The following is a 6,082-nucleotide window of genomic DNA, read 5'->3' on the forward strand; positions in this document are numbered from 1 at the left end:
TGTGGTTTAGACCTACCAAGAAGAAGACACTGACGGAGTTAATTCTAAGTGACTATCTTCTCATTCTGCATCTTTCAGAGAAAAGGGCCTGACTTCTGCCATGAGCAACTTACACTTTTCAAGATAATACCAGCAAGCATCACTGTAAAGATCCAGGTCATATGGGTTCCCTGGACTGATGGATAGTAGAAAATGTGTAAGACAGAAATAAAGCAGTGCAGGACCAAAGAGGACTCTGATTTGATAGATTATATTTTATGACTTATTAAGATAATGTTTCAGTTACATTTAAAATTGAACACCACTTGCCACATATTAGAAATGACAGTTAGTTTCTAGTAAGAGATGTCATATTAACTTGACATTCCTTCTCTCCACTTCTGACTTACTCTGCCTCCTCCTAGTGAGAACTTCTTTCTTGTGAGTGAAAGGACTTCTCCGTACAATGTCACTATTTATTATGCAGCTTTCAATCATTTTCAGTACACCTGTATGGACAGTTCTTAAGCTAAGTAGACAACCATTGAGCTGGCCAAGTAACACCTTGGGATTTTTACAGCAGAGACTTCTAGGAAAGCTTTTTAGACAGTTAAAAACCAAACAGAAGAGGAGAAATGTATCAAATGCTAGGTATTATTAAAAAACAATAGACAACAAAGCAAAAAAAATACAACTGCTAGATGGAATAAATTTGTCTTATGCACACAAAATAAATACAGTGTGCAGCTCTGTTCCCCTCATCTCAAAAACAACAACAACAAAAAAAGGTAATAGGGTAATATAAAAACTGGAAAAAGCCCAGATTAAAACAAAAAGGATGAGAAAAGATGTATACTAATGTGTCCAGAAGGAGTGGTTGAAAAAGACAGGAAATTCCAGACTCCCAAGATGAAAGCTAAGGGCAGAAATGAGCTGTACATGACACTGAGTAGTATGGAGAGGGTGGGCAGGAATCATTTGCCAGAAAGAGCCAGGCTTGTAATGCAGAGGGCAGCAAATGTGTGCAAATCCTTGCCAAAGAGCTTTGTGGCTGAAAGAAGTCTACTTCTTTTGTAGGGGGACTGGGTGAACACTTGAAACAGACATCTTCTGGAGTTAATGGGGAAACCAAGCACATCTGGTTCAGGAAACCCAAAATGTAAAAAAAAAAAAAAAAAAAAAAGTTAAAGGCCAGGAGAATGTTAAGGAGTAATGGTTGCTTTATTCTTCCTTTTCCCTCACCAAGCACTGCTAGAGACAATACAAAGCTAGATGGCATACAAGGCCTTTGTACAAAGATTAGTAGGTCATTATAAAGGCTGGGAAATTCCTGATTAACTTGAGATTCTACTTGAAGGCTGACACAGATTTTAAATTAGAAACAATTTGATAAACTTTTTATCTCTGGAAAAAAGAATTCCCAGGAAATGTCCCAAAATCCCAACTGTCCAGTGTAAATTTTATGCACCTCTTCTCTGAGCAGGAACAACCTTTTTGATGCAGCTAAACAACATACTGTCCTTCTGGTTATCTGGTAAGGGGGAGAAGAGGAAGCAAAGAAGGCAGAGAGAACTCTAGAAGTCTTAAAAGTAGTCATAACATCAAATAAGCCAGTGAAAAATGTGAATATTCTACTTTTTACTTTATTCCTAAAATTCCCTGGAATTTTTATTGAACAGACCATTGTTCATGCATGTGTTAGGGAAACAGTGGGATCAGAATTACTTTCCTAATGAAGAAAGAAAAATTTAAAACACTTCAAAAGCATTTTAATCTAATCTACTTATGAATGCAAGCCCACAATATGACACCTCAGGTCTGCAGTTAAACGACATTCTGAATCCCTCTCTCAAGTGTGAATAGTTTTACCGAATAAATGTTTACTAGTAAGTATGGAGGATGAACTTTAAAAAAGAATGTTTGCTCAGCTGATTCACCAGCCTCTATTTTTTCCCCCTGACTACAGTTTATAATTACTTGCATTCAGAAATGTCATAATTTGGACAAAGAATGAAATCCTCACCCTTCTAAATCTTACTACTGAATTGAATGGCACTAAGAGTTGATACAGAATTTCTAAGGTCTTACATAAAAACAAAAAATGAACATTTACTTCAGTTGGTAAAAGTGTCTTGCATGGAAACTCCTTTCTCAATTAGAGTGACCTGTAGGGATTTGGCTTAAGCTGATACTGATGTAGGTCAGTCCTATAACAACAAAAGGGCGCAAAACACAGTCCTGCTGAGAATTTTTTAACCAAACTAGTTCAAACTTCTTCTGCAATAAAGTAAAATTGCTTATGTGACCTTCCAAATGAAACCAAGAATATCTGATGTATTGGCATATGGCACACAATGAAAGCTGACAGTTTTAAGGGTGAGAATACCTCTGCAGATCCAGTGGCAATGAGAAGGCATCTGAAGAAAAGGATGCATTAAATTGCAGTCATGTGGTGGTTTCCAGCCACAAATCCAGCAGTACTTGCTTTAAAATTTTCTCTCTTTTGGTTATACCAGTGTGTGGACTGCTGGGAAGCACAGGAGGAGCTCTGCCATTTCAGGCTCCCCAGACGAAGTGCAGCACACGTGTGTTCCTGGAGTGCCCAAGGTGTGAGCTGTCACAAGCTAGCGATGCTCCTTTTCTGCAGGGCCATTCTGCCGTGGTCCAGGTGTTGTGGGTAGTTTCTGTAGCCACTAACTTTCCTGGGTGACTGTTTCTGGAGCAGCTACAGTAAACTGTACACGGAAGTCACAGTGTGAGACTTGCCAATATGCTGGAAAAGACAAAAATAACCTATGTGAGCAGGGAGGAAATGTTTCTCTCCAAATAAAACTGCTTTGCACTAATAGATTTCTCTCTACACTTAATTCAATGTAACTGTTTTGATGTATACGTTAACATACAGTAAACCTCTTCAGTTTCATTGTCATTTTGGAGACCTCCTCTCTGCAGGTAGTTGTCAACCAAACATGAGCTGGTTTTGCAGCAAATTACACTAAAAGGCATTTATCAGAATTCCAGCCCTAAAACTATAACACAGCTTTTGTCAACTGCAGCTAACAGCTGCCCCCCCACATCAGCACGCAGTATTTTGCTTAGATCATGAAGACAGAAAATGCTGCCACATATTCCTCAAAACACCACATCAAGAATCGCTGAGAAAGTTTGGTTTTGTCAGGGACATATGTAAGAAGGAGATCTCAATTTGAACCACGTTGCGCTCCTTAAAGACTGTGGGAGAGAGCAGTGTTGGCTGGAACACAGTAAAGACTGTTTTCCATGACACAATGGAAGCTTTATTACCAGCTCTTGCCAGCACAAGTCTTTTGATAGTGAAAACAGTGTATCTTAAATAACAATGCATTTAAAAGGCAACAGAATGTTGAAATGCTCTACTGGAAAAAGATCTATCTTTGGGAACATAATGTAAGTATCTGGGAAATTCTGTGTTTATTGAAAAAAGCTCACTGAAATGCCATCTCTAGAGTGAGTTATCTCAGAGACTGCGCATAAAGGAAAGATTACTGAGCACAGAGCAGTAAGATGAAGTGAAAAAACCATGTTAAATGAATCTCATATCTGGATCCTGCCTCTCAGTTCATATATTTGAGGACTAAGAATGAACTTGTGGATGCTCTTCCTCAGCTGGATGTGCAGCAGTTCCCTACTCTGCTGGGAGTCCTCATGATCACTTTTCTATATTGATAATACTGAACAGCTTCTCTGATAACTCAATACGAATACACAGTCATCAGATCTACAAGAGGGCCTTTGACCACAGACATGCAATACAAGTCTGAGCCTGTCTGTAATTCATCAAGTCCACCTCCATCTGCACTTGACATTTTTTCTAAGGTATCTTTTGCCATCAGAGGTAGTATTTTCCCAGACCTGAAGGTGGAACTCTTGTTCCTTTGATGATCTTCATATGATTGCCATAACATTTAATACTGTCATTTCTTTTCCTTGAAGAAATACAAAATTCTTGGAAGTCACTGCTTGGTTGTCTGGGAGATCACATTAACAGTAGCAAAACTAGACAGTCAGGTTTGAACCTTGCGAGCACAATGAGATGTGCCAGGTGCTCTTCAGACAATGCCTATCTGAACTCACAAAAAAAAAAATCTTTCCTTTTGGAAACACCCTTGGTATCCTATTCCTTCTTTTGCTGCCTCATATGTAGACTTCTTGATCATCTTCTGAAGCCAAGGCATTTAAGGACAGAAAAGACAGAGTATAATTTTGTGGTCATAACACCACCACATCAGACTGCACAACATATCTGCCTATGTATCTCGCATCAAAACTACCACTGTATATACTTAGGCTATAGTATCTCTTTGGAAAAAAAAAAAATCCAGTTGTATTTGATGTTCCGCTAGGTTTGTTTCAGAGTATTAGCAGAAGTTTTATTCTAGGAGTTCATGTTCCATTATGTATCATAATGTCCAGGTTCCTGTCAGTGCTGCCTCATGCCATTTACTCTCCTTCAGACACCAAGGGTGGCTCTGATGCCTTAGTTTGAATGCCAGCCTTCAATTGGACTGTCTTAAGAAAAGTATTTTTACAAATGGCATTGCCATTACTCACTGTTATTACTATTTACAACAGCAGAGTTGTAATTTTGTCATTTGTCATTCTGTATTTTTCTCTAAGTCATTGCTAATAGCACCAGACTAAGAACAAGCTTCCCCAGTAGACATCTGCATGATAAACCTTCATTTACAATCACTTCTCCTGAGAACTCCCAGTTGAACCAGTTTTTAATCCACTTACAATGAACCACACAGACTTTCTAAGCTGTATTTATGAAAATATCATACTGTTCTATCTTAGATAAAATCTATTAAATCAACATTATTGCCTTTATGAAATAAACTTAAATTCAAGCATATTTAATCAAATCTTTTCCATAAAAGCGTATGCAGTAGCATTTAATTATGTGTATTTAATAACTATCACAGGTCAGCACTTCCATGTTTCTTCTGGAGTACTCATACCTATGCCAGATCACATCATCTTTACCATTTTTTAAATATATGTGCAGAATAAACATTTTTAGTACTTTTTTTTTTTTTTTAGTATTTTAGCACTCTCCAGCTGTGTTGTTTGCAACAGAACCAATTAAGGCTGTGGATTTGGATCCTTTAGCCCTTAAACAATTTTAACTGCAGTAACTACATTTTGTTTTCCACGTGCCCTACAAAAATCACAACTATCACTATGGAATGATGTATATTCAAAGCAGATGGCTGATATATAGGTACAAGAATGTGTAGGAACTGAGGTTCTTGCCTGCATTGCTCTGGCTGAAGAAACAAAATTAGGTTTAAATATCAATTCCCACAAAACTTACATAAGTGGAATGAGTTTCTCTGAACTACATCAGAACTGGCCCAAAGGATACGGGATGACAGATGACATAAATCTTGTTTGGAACACAGAAATCAAATTTGTCAGTTCTCTTAGTACAATTGAGGACAATTAAAAAGCATTCTATGCTAACAGTGGCACTACACCCTCATTAATTGTTGCTATAAAGATATTTCCACTTAGATAGTTTTCTGTCTCTATTTAGAGGTGGCAGCTCACCATTGGCAACTGACCAATTGGCAAAATGACTCCGCTCTCCCAGGGAGCGGAGGGGCAGCGCTGAGCTCTGCTCTGTGTGACAGCGACAGGGCCCGAGGGAACGGCATGGAGCTGTGTCAGGGGAGGGGTGGCTGGGGGATAGGGACAGCTCTGCACCACAGGGCGGTGGGCATAGCCCCAAGAGACGGAGCCGGAGTTCAAGGAGTGTCTGAACACCGCTCTCAGACACAGGGACTGAATTCTGCGTGTTCCTAAGGAGCTGCACTCGATGACCCCTACTCATCCAACTCGCGACGCTCTTCATTACACTATGAACCCCAGCATCCCGCGGGGAAACGTGCCTGGCTCCACCTAAGTCACGCGGTACGAGATGCGAGCTGAGCAGAGCCACAACTTAAGAAAAGCCCTTCAAATGGTGCCAGTGTCCACAGGAACCCCGTGGCTGCCAGGACCGTGAGCTACCCCCCGACCGCAGCGCGTCAGCCCCTCTCAGAGGCGGGAAGTCGCCCCG

Source organism: Cyrtonyx montezumae, unplaced genomic scaffold (genome assembly GCF_038088225.1).
Source record: "Cyrtonyx montezumae isolate F1298 unplaced genomic scaffold, pur_monq_1.0 scaffold_8, whole genome shotgun sequence".
Taxonomy (NCBI): domain Eukaryota; kingdom Metazoa; phylum Chordata; class Aves; order Galliformes; family Odontophoridae; genus Cyrtonyx; species Cyrtonyx montezumae.